This window comes from Propithecus coquereli, unplaced genomic scaffold (assembly GCF_000956105.1).
Source record: "Propithecus coquereli isolate 6110/MARCELLA unplaced genomic scaffold, Pcoq_1.0 Scaffold5, whole genome shotgun sequence".
Lineage (NCBI taxonomy): Eukaryota > Metazoa > Chordata > Mammalia > Primates > Indriidae > Propithecus > Propithecus coquereli.
This window is the reverse complement of record NW_012150840.1, coordinates 1,658,121-1,658,762: the sequence shown is the minus strand read 5'-3', so window position 1 is coordinate 1,658,762 and position 642 is coordinate 1,658,121. Positions and strand designations below refer to the sequence as shown.

The following is a 642-nucleotide window of genomic DNA, read 5'->3' as shown; positions in this document are numbered from 1 at the left end:
CCCACAGAAACAATCAAATTGCAATCAGTGGTTTGAAAAAGGAGATACAGGTATTTGCTGTTCGTATTTTTCCTAGAAAGTAGGGGTAGCATATTATATCAGCCTTTTATACTATTCATATGAATCATTTGAATTGTTTGTATTTCTGGTTAACTGACCATGCATGCGTGGCTTTAAAATACATTTTTCCTTAAATATAAAACAAATACATTTCATTGTAGAATATGTAGAAAACAAAGAAAAATATAAAGGAAACAAAAATACCACCACCCAGACATAAATGACACAATACATACTGGTGTGTGCTCTTTTAATCTTGTTTTCTATGCATATATATGTTTTGTTCTTTTCCCCCCAAATTTGAACCGTATTATGTATATAATTTTGTATTCTTTTTTTCCCACTTGACATGCTAATTGGTTATTTCTCTATGTCATTAAATAGATTTTATTTAATGACTGTATAATGTTCCATTGTGTGGATACGCCATAATTAATTTAGCCATTCTCTCACATTGAATATCCTCTTGTTTCTACTTTTTTTGCTATTATAAACAATGCTACTATATTCTTTTACATTAATCTTTTACTATAATATTTTGGCCTATTTTAAAAAATGAAATCATAGAAAACTGCGGGACGT

The 642-nt window shown here is 29.0% G+C and overlaps 1 protein-coding gene across 1 annotated transcript in view; it reads left to right on the top strand.

Moving 5' to 3' along the window:
- LOC105819720 (chromosome unknown open reading frame, human C14orf39) overlaps positions 1–642 on the top strand; it is a 48,331-nt gene that overhangs the window by 21,519 nt on the left and 26,170 nt on the right. The gene's annotated exons all lie outside the window — the stretch shown is intronic.